This window comes from Notamacropus eugenii, chromosome 4, assembly GCF_028372415.1.
Source record: "Notamacropus eugenii isolate mMacEug1 chromosome 4, mMacEug1.pri_v2, whole genome shotgun sequence".
Taxonomy (NCBI): domain Eukaryota; kingdom Metazoa; phylum Chordata; class Mammalia; order Diprotodontia; family Macropodidae; genus Notamacropus; species Notamacropus eugenii.
In genome coordinates, this window is record NC_092875.1 from 228233983 (window position 1) to 228249988 (window position 16006).

At 34.9% G+C, this 16006-nt stretch overlaps 1 protein-coding gene across 7 annotated transcripts in view; it reads left to right on the top strand.

Moving 5' to 3' along the window:
- The first annotated feature begins 15754 nt into the window (after nucleotides 1-15754).
- Nucleotides 15755-16006, top strand: part of MC2R (melanocortin 2 receptor) — a 31617-nt gene continuing 31365 nt past the window's right edge. For 3 of the 7 annotated variants that reach the window (XM_072604151.1, XM_072604157.1, XM_072604153.1), the window contains exon 1: nucleotides 15755-15840. The gene's annotated coding sequence lies outside the window, so the exon portion shown is untranslated. The remainder of the gene's footprint in view (nucleotides 15841-16006) is intronic. The other 4 variants (XM_072604152.1, XM_072604156.1, XM_072604155.1 and 1 more) reach the window with 3 other exon arrangements.

Below are 16006 nucleotides of genomic sequence, written 5' to 3' on the forward strand. Positions count from 1 at the left end.
ATAAAGCAGATAATGTTTTGGGGCACCTTTTCTAACCCCTTCCTTACACTAGGAGGTGAGCAGTACAGTCCTTCAAAGGCTGTTCAGGACTTCTGGTGCCAGGATGGCATAATATTATGAGATATAAAATATATAATTTTGATTATATAAAATTAAGAAGTTTTTGCAGAAACAAAACCAATGCAACCAAAATCATATGGAAAGCAGAAAACTGGAGGGGGGGGGGGGGAATTTCGTAATAAGTGTCTCTGGTAAAGGCCTCATTTCTCAGATGTATAGAGTACTGAGTCAAATGTATAAAAATACAAATCATCTCTCAGTTGATAAATGGTCAAAATATATGAACAGATAGTTTTCAGACAGAGAAATCAAAGCTATCTGTAGCATTGACTGCTCTGAAAACACTACTGATCAGAGAAATGCAAATTTAAACAACTCTGAGGTACCACCTCACACCTATCAAAGTGGCTAATGTGACAAAAAAAAAAAGAAAATGTTGGGTGTTGGAAGAGATGTGGGAAAACTGGAACACTATTGCATCATTGGTTGAGTTATGTATTGAACCAACCATTCTGGAGAGCAATTTGGAACTATGCTAAAAGGGCTATAAAACTGTGCCTACCCTTTAATCTAGTAACACCACAATTAGGTCTATATCCCAGGAGACATCAAAAAAAAGGAAAAAGATCTATTTCTACAAAAATATTTATAGCAACTCTTTTTTCAGTGGCTAAGAACTGGAAATTAAAGGAATGTCCATCAACTGGGGAATGGCTAAACAAGCTGTGGTATATGGTTGTAATTGAATATTATTGTGCTAAAAGAAATGACAAGCAGGATGATTTCAGAAAAACCTTGAAATAATTACATGAACTCATGTGCACTGAAGTGAACTGAACAAGAAGAACATTGTACACAGTAATAGCAATATTGATAGATGACGAACTGTGAATGATCAATACAATGATCCAAGACAATTCCAAAGGACTAATGATGAAGCATAAATACTATCTACCTCCAGAGAAAGAACTGAAATTGATTGAATACAGACTAAAGTATGCTATTTTTCACTTTATTTCATTTTTCTTTCATTCTAGTCTTCTTGTATAAAATAACTAATATGAAAATGTTTTACATAATTTCACATATATAACCTATATCTTCTTGCTTACCATCTCAGGAATGGAAGGGTAGGGAGGAAGGGATGGAAAAATAGAATTTGGAACTGAAATAAAAACGTTAAAAAATCGGGAGATGGGAGGAAAGCTGCTCAGACATCCGGGGTGTTGCCAAATCCCACCGCTGCTTCCAGTGAGAAGATAACCTTATGGACTAGGCCACTTGTCTGCAGGGTTATTATTATAGATCCTAATGTAGCTACACCTGCTGCTTTGTCACCTTCTGTCCCCACAGGACTTTGAGATAGGAAAGAATGATAAAATGGTACAGGTAACATCTTTTAATTTCTGCATAAATTGGACTTAAGTGAAGCAGAGCTGGGTTAAGTTGTTGACCTCACTCTCTCTTCCAGCATCATTATATCCAATGGCAGGACAAAGTCAAGAGGACTGGTGATGTCTTGGATATAGTGGATGATCTTGGCTGGCATCTTTGTTGTCTGACCAAACTCCAAACACTGCAGGACCTGCTTCAGCTGCTTTCAGGACCACTGGAACTAGTTGTTCTCACTGGCCCATTCCACTAGGGTAACTCTTCACATGTTTGAGGCAGATGGCCCTCTAACTAACTGTGATAGCAAGCAAAGTATGATCTTTTCCAGTTTTGGTTTTAGTATAAAGTGCCTCTGATTGAATAATGTGATTAAAGAAGATCTTCCCCACCCATTAATGGGCCTGGGAAGATTTGTTGGAAGGCTTGGACCTTTTGTTAATGAAGCACTGTTTTTCAAGGGTTGTATGCCCTCTGGCTCTAAGAAGTGTATAAACACTTTGAAAGTGAGGTTTCACTTTGGGCTTTTTTGACTGGAAGTGTTTTGTTTGGGGAAACAAGATTCTAGGAAGCCACTAATGAGCCTCCTTGCTTTGAAAACCCAGATGTTGGTCCTCTCTCTGGTAACTATGTATGTATGGTCAGACATTTATCTGTTGATCTGTGATGTATGTCAGTTTAGCTCTGTTGGTTGAATTAGATTTTTCTGTATTTTCTATGACATATGTGCTTGATTACAGGAGGTTTTTAGCCCCTCAAAAGTTGTCTTTCCTTTCATGAATGCAGATCAAAGAACCTGTGACAGCACGCCCCCCCCCCATGTATGTCAGGGTGCTTTCTGTCACGCTAACTGAAGGGTTTGAGACCCCTAAGGAGCCTCAATCTGATTTAGCCCTTCTGATGTAACAATTTACTGGGGTGTGGCCACTAACCTTCTAGGGTTTCTTGGAGACACAGTTGAGAGTTGGGTGGATCAAGTGGACACCAAAGGCGGAAAGCAGCCCTGACAAGCTTCAACACCCCTTACACCAGAGGTTCTTGTTCTCCTTAAACACACTCTACACCTCCCCAAAAAAAACTCACGATCCTTCCACAGAAAGTACTGTACATGAAAAAGGAAGAAAGAAAAGAAGCATTTATTGATCACCTGCTATGTGCAAAAACTGTGCTAGGCATCTTAAAAATATTATCTGATTCTCACAACAACCCTGGGAAGTAGGTACTATCATTATCCCTACTTTACAGTTGAGGAAACTGAGGCAAAGTGGTTCTCCAGTGACACAGCTATTAAGTATCTGAGGCCAGATTTAAATTCAGATCTTCCTAATTCTAAGCCCAGTGTTCTATCTACTCTATCACCTAGCTGCATTTTTCAAAAAAATAATAAACAAGGAGACTACATCATGCTAAAAGAAATCAAAAACAACAAACCAATATGAATGCTAAATTTATATGCTCCAAATACCTTGGCACCTATAGGAACTAAATTATAGGAAGTTATAGACAGTAACATAATAATCACAGGAAACTGCAATGTCCCTTTCTTCCCTTTGGACAAACCAAATAGAAAGATGAATAAAAGGGATGTATAGAATTGAAAAAAAGCTATTAGACAAATAAGAGAAAACATGTAAAATATCTGGACTGCTAAAGGATATACATATTTCTCAGCACCATGTGGAAATATTTTAAACAATTTACCATCAGCTAGGGCACAGAAAGATCGCAAATACATGAACAAAGGAATAGTAGACATCTTTTATAAACAATAACAACAAAATGGTAAAACAGAGAAAAGACACTGACCCAAATTGAAATTTAAAATGACATCCTATATAACAAGCAGATCAAAAACCAAATCATAGAAATTGGATGAAACTTATGTGAAAGGAAATAATAATGATGAAACATTATATCAAAAATTTTGAGATACAGCTAAAATAGTTCTCAGAAAAATAATTTCTATAAACAAATGTTGACAAAATAGAAAAGGAGAGGGATAACAGACTGAATATGTGTTTATTTTAATTAGACAATCAACAAATAAACAAACCCAAGAGAATTACAAAAGAACAGGTATTTAAAATTAAAGGAGAAATAATAAACTAGACATCAAAATGACCATACAAATTATCAACAAAGTTAAAAGTTATTTTTAAAAGACTAATAATATTGACAAACCTTTTGCCAATCTGAGAAAAAATAGACAAAAAAATCATATCAACAAAATATCAAGTGAAATCACTTTATCAAAGTAAATAAAAAGAATTATCAGAACCTACTATGTATAATTATATGCTAACAAAACACAAAACAAAAAAGAAACAGAATAGCTTCAAAAAATACTTAAGCTATCAGAAGACCAAACAGAGATTTTAAACAATCCAATCTCACAAAAGAAAATAGAACTAGCTGCAAAGGGCCTATCAAATGGGATAAAAAACTTATGAATTCACAGGATAATTCTATCAAAATTCAAAAGAATAATTAGTACCAATGTTAGACAAATTATTTTCAAAAGTTGAGAAATAAAGCACTCTATGAGACTCTTTTTATTAGGTAAATATAATCTTAAAACAGGGAAGGAAGAATTTTTAAAATGGAGCTGTAGATCAATACCTTTAATGAATATTCAAACTTCAAATAATATCTTGTCAAACAAATGTATCCAAGAAATCATTAATTATTATTAAATTGCCTTTATGCTAGGGATATAAAGATGGTTTAACATTAAGAAAACAATCAATATATTTAAGCAGATTTTTAAAAATCAAAATCTACATGATTATCTCAATAGATAAAGAAAAAGTCTTTGAAAAACTGCAAAATTAATTTATATTTTTAAAAAACTTAAAAGTATGGACTTAAAGGGACTTTTTAAAATTACACAAAATTATCTATGTGAAAACCAAAACCAAACATTACATATAATGAGGATACATTAGAAGTTTTCCCAATAAATATAAGACTAAAGCAAGGATGTACACTCTCCCTGGGATTATTTAGTAAAGTTCTAAAAATTCTAGCAATAGCAATAAGCCAAGAGAAAGAAAGTAAAGGCCTAAAAGATATCCAAAGAGAAAACTGTCCTTATTTGTTGGTTACATGATGATTTATTTGTAAAACCCAAGAGAATCAGCAAAGATATTAATTAAGACAATTAATGCGTTCAGCAAAGTTCCAGGTTACAATATAGAGCGAGAAAAAGTCAGAGCTGACTACAACATATACCACTGAGCTTGCCACGCTCCTTGGGTTCTTGCTTGGATAAATACACCACAGAGGGGACAGAGTGAACTCTTAATTGGGTCACTAGCAATGGGGATTGTATCAAAGATGATTGGCAAGTGTGGCTCAGAACAAGGGAGTCATGCTTGTAGAAACTACCTCCTAGGTAGCCAATAATAATCAAGATCCATGGTTTGGGGGATCTTTTTGCTTCAGGACATTTTTCCAGATCTTTTGCTTTCTTGGACTTTTCTAACAGAGGGAATGATAAGGAAATATCTTTACTTTCTACTTTCTTGGTGTCAATGGTAGTTTACAGTGGAAGTATATCATAATAAGGAAAATACGAGTGCCAATGAAATACTAAGTCCAACCTCTGAGTCCTTTCCTACCTTCTGCCTATTTTCTCTTATGAGCAAAAGTCAGAATATCAATGTTCAGAAACTGATGTTTCTAGCCTTGACTGTTATCTTGTAGGTTGAATGTTCCTTATTTCAGAGTTTGGGCAATAATTGAATGGAGGATGAAGATGTTTAGTAACAGCATATTTCTTGGAAGAAGAAAAATTCCAGCATCACCTTGTACCTATAAACTAATTTTTTTTTTATTTTTAAAAAACATTTTAGGATGTCCAAAATATCTGGATCCTATCAACCTTTCATAACAGCTGTGAGTGTTTAGACAATGAGTTAAATGCAAAAGAGTTTTTTACCACCCAGAGGGTATGAGTTCAACAGGTAATTAAAGTGGTTTTTGCATTTGTTCATATTTATCATTCAGACCTTTGAATCTTATGTATTTTTGTAGGAATAAAATAAAGTCCTAATAACTGTTGAGTATATTTATAAAAGAAATCTTGTTATCTGTATTGTTTTAGAAATGTCCCTGAAGTTTTACTCTGGCATGAAGGCAGAGTCAAAGAGAGAAAACTGACCCCCTTAGCTTCAGGCTCTAAGACAGACCCAATTTTATGTGATCAAAGAGACCTATTTTGGGGATTCTGGGATGCAGGCTACATACAGATAAGCAAATATGAGGAAATCTGAGAAAAGAAGGTATAATAACAAATGGTGGAGTTTGGGGCAGGGGGAAGAGAAATTGTCAAACAGAATTCAGGAAAGTTTCTTATAAATTAAGGTCCCAGTTTTAGCACATCCCCTCTAATTTCAACACCATGCCCGAACTAGCAAAAATGAATTCAGGAATTACAGGGTTACTATGACACCTCAAGGATAAAAGCAAACCCTGAAGTGTCCCAATGCATTGTTTGGGAACAGTGACCCAGGATTAATCATACTTCATGCTGTTACATATTTGTGAATGAAACAATAGCCTTCTTAAGAGTATCATTATCACCATGATAACTGCAAGTCTAATTTTCAATCAGAAGTCAAATTCAAAGAAATAATTCTTAAAACAGTAAGATCTTTGAATTAAAAATCTATTCTTGGTCCTCTTCATAATCATAAATATTTTCATAGAAGATCCAATCATTTAACCTTAAAGTCTTTTAAGAACCATACTGGGTCTCTAAAATTCTAAGAACCATCTTGATATCCCATGGATCCTGTGATGACAAAGATTGCAACTTCATTTTTCTGTGATTCTATGTGATATGCCTAGAAGTCTCACAGTGAGAGCAAAATAGCATGATAGGAAGTAAGAATTCATGAAGGCAAGCACAGTTATCATCAGTGAGGTAACATGGTATAGTGCGAGAAAAAAATGTAGATTCAGAAAAACTTGGAAAAAAGTCCATATCCCCAGCTATGAGGGACAGCTAGGTGGCACAGTAGATAGAGTATCCAGCTTGGAGTCAGAAAGACTTATCTTTCTGAATTCAAATCTGGCCCCAGTTGCATTGTAGTTCTGTGACCCTGGGTAAATCACTTAATCCTGTTTGCCTCAGTTTCTTCATCTATAAAATGAGCTGAAGAAGGCAATGGTAAACAACTCCAGTATCTTTGTGTAATGTTAATGGGTTATAAGATCTTCCACACTCATGTGGAACCCATTAAAGGAAGCTTACTTGTAGAAAGACTTTCACACATTTTGCTAATTTCTAATCAGGTACTGAGTCACAAGGGTTGTGACACCTTCTGAATCTGAGAAGTGTATATATACTCTAAGTTGGTATTTTGCTTTTGGGGCTTGTTTATGAGAAGGACCTTGTGATTCCCTGGTTGAATCTCTGAATGGCCATATGTTCATACCCCTCAACTGCTCAGATTCTGTAAAAGCAAAGACCTCAGCATACACAAGAGGATCTGCTATCACAGATTCTTAGATCTGCTTTTCTAAAAGGAAAGGCAACTTTTGAGGGGCCAAAAATCAGTTTAATCAAGCACATGGACCATTCACCTTAGTTCAGGGGGAAAAGTCAGCACCCTGAACTTCAGAGAAAATACAGAGAAATCAAAGATCAACAGACATGCTTCCAACTGTCTGACATAAGCAATATGTACATCATAGATCAAGAGACAGATCCAATTGTCTGACCACTACACACACATAGTTACCAAAGAAGAAAGCACCAACATCTGGGTTTTCAAAGCCAGGGGGTATTTAGCGGCTTCCCAGAGTCTCATCTGGCACACAAAGCTTTTTCCAAAAACTAAGCCCCAAAGTAAAGCTACACCTCAGAGTCTTTATATACTTTTTAGAGCCAGAGGGCATCACAACCCTTGAGAACCAGTGCCTCATTAACAAAAGGTGTGGGCCTTTCTACAAAGCTTCCCAAGCCCATTAATGGGTGGGGAAGATCTTCTTTAATCACATTAAAATAATTAACAGCACAAATACATACACTGTTTCTAGTTAAAGACACTCTTGTTTCTGTACTTCACTCCCAGTGAAGACTCTTGGTTGATAAAAGCAAGATTCAGTCAGAGGCACTTGATTAAAATAAAACAAAAACAGCAAAAGATTCTACTTTGCTTGTCATTACAGATATAAAGGCTCTCTCCGTCCAGGGATGTATTTAAAGTGTGTAGCAATATTGCTTTGATTCAGGCGGTAGAGACCTGTCTGTTGGTCTTTATTTCTCTGCTTCTATTTTCTCTGAAGTTCAGGGTACTGACTTTCCTCTAAATTAGCAGATATAATTTTAAAAGATTGTCAACCCTTTAAATAGCTATCTTTCCTAGTAAAACAGATCTAAGAACCTGTGCTAACAGCCAACCTGGGTATGCCAGTGTGGTTGCCTTTACACATTGCCAAGAAAATCCCAAAAGAGGTTATGAAGAATTGGACATGACTGGAATAAAAAAAACTAAACAATATTACACAAGGCGACAATCTCAAAGGCAAAGAAAGGGCTCAGAAGGAGTTTAACAGCTTGCATCAGCTTGAGGAAAGTCTAGTTCCGTGAACATCATATATTCTCTAAAAGTTATTCCACATCATCTTGATATGGATTTTTCATTCTGCTTCATTGTTTCCAGTAAGGATTTAAACAGCAGGCATGTATGTGTGCCGATTTTTTTCTAGAAGCCAGGTAGTGACTTCACTGCTTAGCTCTCAGCCAACTTGCGTTCTAAGTTTTCCCTCAGTTTCCTAGGCAATCATGACAACTTCATCAAGATTCTAAGGGAAACACCATTCAGCTCTCAAAATAGATACGAGAGATAGGAAGAATGACATGCAGCTCAAACCATAAGCAGAATATTATTCTCTTAGAGAGAAAGATTATAAATCACAAGTACCATGCTTTCTCATGACTGATTTCAAAGATGACTCTCTTCTGTATTGCCAAGCTTCGTATACCTAAAGGTTCTCCCTACTCGATTGGCTTCTAGAGCTGGTAAGTTTGATGTTTAAAGGTCATCAGAGGCTTGGCTGATTTTAAAGAAAATTCCTTAAAAGGATCATAAGCAATCAAGCAAAATGTAGGATCTATGCTTGGCACACTTCTCAATAGTTTAATGTGCATGAACACTTGCAAGATGAAATGATCACAGGAGGAGCACCCTACAGAAGAATGAATAATTGGGACAGCTAAACAAAGGAATTTGCTATTCGCGGGGTTGAGGGGTTGATGGGAAGGATGTGGGCAGGAGTGAGCTAAGACAGGCATCATATATAATGAAATTAAAAGATTAGTGAGTTGTATTGAACATCCAAGCCAAAGAAATTATATTGGAAGAAAAGAGTCACTGCTTCTGCTATCTTTCTTCTTGGCAAACACTTCTGCTGTTGCTGCAGCTTTATACTATAGATTTTGGGGGACACATTCATTTCAACTTAATGAGCACAAAAGCAGTTCCTGACCTCAAAGATCTTGCATTCTGCTGCTAAGATAGGAACAAAATAATACCAGTGAGTAACCATTAAGTGCCTACTATGTGCCAGGCACTATACTAAGTGTTTTATAAATATCTGATCCTCACAACGACATGGAGAGGTAAACAGCATTATTATCTCCACTTTACAGTTGAGGAAACTGAAGCATACAGAGGTTAAGTGACTAGTCCAATGTCACAGTGTCTGAGGCTACATTTGAACTCAGATATTCCTGATTCTAAGCCCAATATTATGTCAACTGTGCCACCTAGCTGCTTCAAAGTAAAATAATAAGAAAGCCTCTTTTAAAATATATGCAAAAAGTTCCATATAGGACAGAGATTAAAAATTCCTTTGTGCTTATTAATGATTTTGAGACAACATTAATTCAGAGCAAAATTCAACTGAATAGCTCTCCTGAGGCAAGGTATTTTTCACACACACACACACACACACACACACACACACACATACACACAAATACAAACACACATAACTAGGACAGAAGTCACGATGCAGAAAACATTAGAACAAGGAAGGTATTCAAGTGAGAACATTTTCATTTGAGGTATTCATTGTCATGGAAGCTGTCCATCGTAAAGCCAACATATGTTCTGTTCTGTCTGCAACCTTAACTTGAGGGGTATGTCTAGTTGATGGTTCAGTACTCTGAAAGTGAAGTGGATATTGAAGGATCTTCAAGAGATTCACACAAATAATCCAAGTAATAAAATAAAAGAACCCATGCTAGAATTGTCATTAGGGAGGGGACAACCTACAATGTGGACTCTGATAATTGATGCTATACTCGGCTTCACCACACAGATGACCCAGATTTATAACAACTTCATCTAAGTCTGGACAACCAGTTTCAAGCAAAATGATCTAGCCAATATTTTCTTCTTGGTATTTTCTCTTCCTCCTCCCTGAACTACATTCTCCCTAGCCCTCCCTTAAGGAAAAATTCTAGTTTTCAGCTATTACTGCCACATAGTCATGGTTACTCTAATATGTTTTAAACTAAAATGTTAATAACATGATAACACTTGAAATTCATAAATTTTTTATCTCCCTTTCCTAATTTGTAAATTTCTGGAGGTCATGAATTCCCTACAATACTTAGGATGGTGTCTTGCACATAACTGTTATCCAAAAACTGTTTATTAATTGAATTCTGGAACAATTTCAGGAAACAGTCTTTGTTTTTCCTTCCTTTTCTCCCTTTTTTTTCCTTTTTTGCAAAATGTCTAGCTACCTTAGATCTGGAGTTTATCACAGAGTTAGTATTTTATATCAAAGAAATAAATAATTTATGAGCTGGACATTACAGCAAGCATGGAAGAAAGATAATCTATTCTCCATGAATCCTCTTCTTTTCTCCTCCTTCCTCCACCCCACCCCCCTGCTGCTCTGTTTCTCTACTAATCGATCTCTTTCAGTCTTCCTGTCTACCTTTATCTATTTGTCTGTATGTTTCTCTCTCTTTTCCTCCCTTTTCTCTCAATACTCCTACATTAGTACCTTTCAGTTAAACCAGGGCCTTTTTCCTACAACCAAAAGTACTGCTATAAATATTTAAGTGTATGTGGAACCTTTCACTTTGTCACTGACCACCTAGCAGTAGAAAGTTCAGGTCAAAACAAATGGAGAGTTTACACACAAATTACATAATTCAAAAATGCTTTCCAGAATGATTGGTCCAATCTGCAGCTCCGTAAATGGTTCATTAATGTGTCTTTTTTTTCCCATAGCCCATCCAATTTTGAGCATTCACATATTTTGTCCCCTATCAATTTGCTGGCTATGAACTGAAACATCACAGAGTTGTTGTGACTTGCATGTCTCTTATTAATGGTTTGGAACATTCTTTCATATGGTTCTTATTAATTGCATTTCTTCTTCTAAGAAATATCTGTCCAAATACTTTGATCACTGAACTGTTGGATAATGGTTTTTGATCTCATGCATTTTTGTTAGTTGCCTATCTATCTTAAGTTATCAAACATTTATCAGAGATATGATATAAAGAGGATTTAGGATTTTTTTCCTAGTTCAAATACTTTCCTTCTGATTTTTGTAGCACTGCTTTTATTCAGTTTCATATAATCAAAATTGTTTTACCATTTGTAATCTCTATCTCCCATTTAGTTAAGAATTCATTACATAGACATAGGTGAAAAGGAAGGTAGGGGACAGGTCTGGGAAGGGAATAAACTTATTAAGTATCTTTTATGGGCCAGGTTCTGTACTAAGCACTTCACAAACATAAACCCATTTGATCTTCACAACAACCACGTGAGGTAGGGATATTATAATCTTCAGTCTACATTTGAAGAAACTGATGCAAATAGAGGTTAAGTGACATGCCTAGAGTCACCTAAATAGTATCTGAGGCTGGATTTGGAATCCAGTCTTACTGACTCCAGGCCAGTCCTCTGTCGACTGCACCACCTAACTGCCATATGTGTACAAGGTACACAATCTGATGTTCTCATTTTTTTTATGGGATGATCTTTAATTTTCACTTCATGAATTCATTTTAAATTTGTTTGGTATAATGTATAAGATGTTGGCATAAAATTATTTTCTTCCAGATTGATTCCCAGTTTTCCCTGTAATTCTTATCAAATAGTGGGTACTTTATTAGTTCTTTACTTATTTGGGGGTTTATGGGAGGTGATTGAGTTCAATTGTTTTTTATGTGACCTTGCCTACTCTATTCCATTGATCTATTTTCTTATTTTTAACCAATACCAAATAGCCTTGATGCTCATTTATAACATTGTTTGTAGTCTGGATGGGGTATTCCCAGTTTCTTTTTCATTATTTCTTTTGATATTCCAGATCATTTGTTCCTCCAAACAAATCATAAAATATATCCTTAAAAATATATTCTTATGTCCTTAGTAATTTAATTGATAAAGAAATAAATTACAAAATTAATTTTAGTAATATCATTTTATTTATATCACCATGTTCCAGACATGAACATTAAATATCCTTCCAATCACCTAAGTAGATCTTTATTTCTTTAAGATGAATTTTGTAATTAAAGCTATGGAGGTATTGTGATTTGTAGTGACTCCCAAGTTAACCTTGTAGTTATTTTGAATGAAATTTCTTCAAGTTAATTTAACAAACATTTATTAAGTACCTACAATGCACCAGAAACTGTGCTAGGTACTGGAAATTTTTTAAGGCAAAAACAAAGTTCATGTCCTCAAGGATCTCACAATCTAATTGAGAAGACAGCAATACCTAAGTACATATAAAACACAGATAGAAATTAGATATATAAAATTGGGCATACTCACAGAGAGAAGGCACTAATATTAAAGGGGACCAGAAAATGTTTTTTGCTAAAGGGGACATTTTAGTTAAGATGTGAAGGAATCTAGGGAAGCCAGGAGGCAGAAAAAGAGGGAGAATATTCCAGTTATAGGATCCAGTAAGTGAAAATTCATGGGGTCAAGAGATGGATTATATTTTTCTAGGCACAGCTAGAAAGCTGATGTCACAGAATTATAGATTATGTGGAAGGTAATGTAGTAAAAGATACTAGAGTAGTAGGAAGGAGTCAGGTTATGAAGGGCTTTACAAAACAAACAAATAATTTTATATTTGATCTAGGAGTTCCAGGAGCTTCTTAAATGATCAGAGCTACATTTTAGGAAGATCAGTTTGACTGCTGAATGGACTGGAGTAGAGAAGGACTTGAGTCAGGGAGACCAAGCAGCAGGTTATTTCAACAGTCCAGGCATGAGGTCATAAGAGAGATGTTATAAAGGTAGAATCAGTTTGGCTTAGCAATGGATAAAATATAGTGGATAAAAAAGAGTGAAAAGTCAAGGATGACACTGAAGTTGCAAGCATGAGTAACTGGTCAGAAAGTGATACCCTTGACAATAACAGAGAAGCTAGGATGAGGGGAGGACTTTGGGAGGAAAACAATGAGATCAGTTTTCCCTTTCCATAATCCTTTCCTGTACTTTGTTATTGATATATAAAAATGTTTTTGATTTTGTACATTTATTCTGTCATACACCATTTTACTGAAGCTATTATCTCAATTAGTTTTTTTATTGAATCCCTAGAGTTTTCAAAGTAAACCATTATATCAACAGCAAATAGATATTTTTATCTTCTCTTTATCCACCTTTATACCTTTAATTAACTTCCTTTTTTACTACTATTGCTAGCATTTTTTAGAATTATGTCAAATAACAATGGGAAAAAGGACACCCTTGTTTTATTTACTTTTCATTTATTTAAAGTGATCTTCCTAAAGCGCTTCCAGACTTCTTACACCTTACTCCCCTACAGGTACTCTTCAATGTATTGACATTGACCACCTGGCTGTTCCATGAACAAGAAATTCCATCTCTCTCAGTTCTAGGAATTTTTAATGGCTATTCCTTATGCCTAGAATGCTCTCCCTCCTTCATTCTGCCTATTGATATCCCTGGCTTTCTCGAAGTCCCAACTAAAATCTCTTCTTTTACTGGAAGTTTTCCCTAATCTCTCTTAACTCTGCTTTCTCTCAGTTAATTATTTCTGGTTTGTCCTATATATAGTTTATCCTATATGTGTATATACATGTATACATATATATATGCATATATATACTTGTGTATATATATATACATATATATATATTTGTTTGGATATTATCTCTCCCATTAAATTATCGGCTCCTTAAGGAACTGTTTTTGTCTCTTTTTGTATCCCCAGAGTTTAGCACAAAGCATGACACATACATAGTAACTACTTAATAAATATTTGTTCATTGATTTGTTGATTGATAATCAGTGAGAAAACTTTTAGTGTTTCTGCAAATTATGCTAGCATTTGATTTTATATATATTTATGATATAAAAAATATTTTTCTATGTCTAAGCCTTGTAGAGTTTTTAACATAAATTAGTATTACACTTTGTCAAAAGTTCTTTGCATCTATTAATATAATCATATAATTTTTATTATAATTATGGGGTTTTCCTAATGTTTAATCATCCTTACATCTCCAGTATAAATTCAACTTAATCATAGAAAAAGATTTTTTGAACAAATTATAATATTTTTCAAGATTTTATTTTAAATATTTGAATCAATTTTCAATAATCATAGTAGTTAATGAATTTCTTTCTCATACCCTACCCTGGCTTTGATCCAGCAAAAAGTTCTTAAATATTTGTCCAGTAAAAATTGTTTGGCAGAATATTTTCTTTCTTAATTTTAAAGAATAATCTATGTAGTATAGGGGTTAATTTTTCTTAAAAGTTTTGGTTAGAATTCCCCTTTTAATCTAGAATAGGTTTGTTCCCCATTCCCAAAGAAATTCTTTTATAGCTAAATCAATTTCCTTTTCTCAATTTGGATTATTTAAGAACTCCAGTTATTGCCCTGCTCATTTGGCTTTTTTCCTTCATCTTGCACCTGTTACATCTCCTCTCGAAGTAGAGTGTTCAAGCATCTGCCTACTTATTCAAAGTATAATGAAAGGCAGTATTGTATAGTAGATAGAGTTCTAGACGTGGAGTCGAGTCCTGGATCCTGCCTCCCACCTCAGAGACTTCCTAACTGTATCATCATGCAAGTCACTTAACCGTTTCAGAGCCTATTTCCTTGCCTATAAAATGGGAATGATAACACTTGCACTATCTACCTCATGGAGTGCATAGAGTAAATATGAGGAAAGGGCTTTATTTACTTTAAAACCCTATATAAGTGTAATTATTATAAATTTCTCTCAGAGAAAGGCTAAGTAGAACTTTCTTGACACACCCCCAATTTGCCCATGGGAGGTTATTGGCACATTTTTCAAATTTACATACAGGCATATCTGGACTATATTTGCTCTGAATTTCTTTCTACTTATTGGATTGGGGAGGTAAAGAGAAAGACATGAATGGAGCTACAGAGGAAAACTGAAAAGGATACTCATTAGACAGAGGCAATGAAGGTTAGACCCTTCATGAAGAACTGTAGGGTTTGTATTTTTTAAACCACATGTCCACGTGTTCTACGTGGTGTTACTGATGTTTGACAACCTTAACAGTTGTGATTCAGACTCATAGATTTAGAGAACTGTTTCCAGATCGTTATATTCTCTCTTTTTATTTAAAGTTGCTATTTATCAGCAGTTCACTGTGAATAGAAAATATTCGATCACAGTTGCAAACTACTGAATTTCCAACATTATTTGGAACAGCTTACAATGATTTCTGCATCATTATGCATAGGCAGCTAAGGGTATTGAGTACATATGTCATCACAGAAAATTGGCAGAGCTCCTAGGTGTTAATCATCATCTGGCCTGTGGTCTATGACAGGCTTTTGAGAACATAATTTCCTATATAAGAATAATAAAATAATCACATATCTCATTGCTTAGTCTTGTGAATTATGGGCAATTGACTTGTTCTCTACCTTGCAATTACTAATAATAAGCCAAATGTTTGCAAGCTGTTTTGAAAATTTTGGTGGAAAGTTTAAAAAAAAACCATTCCCGTGGCATTGTATTTTCAGAGTTCCAATTTCTCCAGTTCTTTTACTCTAAAATAAAATTCAATTCTTCAACTCCATTCAAAATAAAGAGAAAAGGCAAAATTTCTGTGCTTGCTTAGCAGGTAAATTCCACAAGAAGCATTTTTCAGGAGGTTCTGTGTTTATTTTCAGTTTTCTAGGCCCATGCTTGCAGAAATATGAAATTTGATTCATATGACATTGATCCAAGGTCATGATAACAAAAGAGCTGTCACTCTTTTTGATACATATGTTCCAAGAATTCTCTATTACAAGGTCTACGCTATTTGAATTTCTTTCAAAGTAAACTCATTCCCCATGGTATCAGACAAAAAGCACCTTGCTTCAGGGCTGAAGGTAAGTTCATGCTTTTCTAGTTACATAGTTTCTTAAAATTTTAGACTATTACTATCTAGAACAATTAAGAAGATTGAAGCAGGAGAAAACAAAGAACTATTCACCAGTTCCCCTCCTTAAATATTTGCTTTTCCTTATGAAATGAGGAAATTCTTTCTTTCTTTCT